Here is an 811-nt window from a genome sequence, read left to right as displayed (position 1 = left end):
TTTTATTTTATTTGACCAGAAAAGGACAGAGTGAGAGAGAGAGGGAAAGTGAGAAAGCAAGCCACTGGGTCCAGGACTCAAACCATGGTCGGTCCTGTGGAAGTCCAACACCCTCAACCACCACGCCACCTGCCGGCCCCTCAGAACTACTTCTTATCCCTCCAGCAGGGCTAAGATCTCCATGCCTTTCCCCTGGTAACACTAGTTGTTTATGTGTGCACAGTCGTAAGCTGTCTGAGAAGAGCGCGGGCAGCGGGCCTTTCCTGCTGCGGTGGGTAGGGTTGGCCCTGTGCCTGCAGTGCTGAGGGAGGCTGCTTGCAGTCTCCGCCCGCCCCCACGCTTTCCTGCCAACACCTGGTAGAGGTCATAGAAAAGAGCCTGTGGGACCAGCAGTTAGCATAATGGCTATGTCGCTGGACTCCCACGTAGTCGACCGTGGTTCGAGTCCCGGACCCGGTGGCTTAAACTCACGCTGGGCGCGTGTGCGTGCGTGCCCAAGATCCCAAGAGGAGAATGGAGGAGAAGGAATTGCGGTGTGGCCATCCCCCCTGGGGGGTGATTTCTCGCTTTCTGTCTCTCTGTCTCTCTCTGTCTGTCTGGCGAGCGCACGCGCCGTATAGCAAAAACCTCTCAAAAAAAAAAAAAAAAAAAAGAATAGAAAAGAGCCTGTGAGGAAGGACAGCTCCCTTTGCTTCTGTGGCACCCAGAGGTTCTGTCATGTTTCCAACCCACACTAGCCCTTTAGTAACCCACGACAATGTTGCCGCTTTCTCCTGATTTGCAGCAGATGGCCCAGGTGGAGAAGTGTCTG

The sequence above is a fragment of the Tupaia chinensis genome, unplaced genomic scaffold (genome assembly GCF_000334495.1).
Source record: "Tupaia chinensis unplaced genomic scaffold, TupChi_1.0 Scaffold000183_1, whole genome shotgun sequence".
Taxonomy (NCBI): Eukaryota; Metazoa; Chordata; class Mammalia; order Scandentia; family Tupaiidae; genus Tupaia; species Tupaia belangeri.
The sequence above is the reverse complement of the archived record's forward strand: the minus strand, read 5'-3'. Positions refer to the sequence as shown.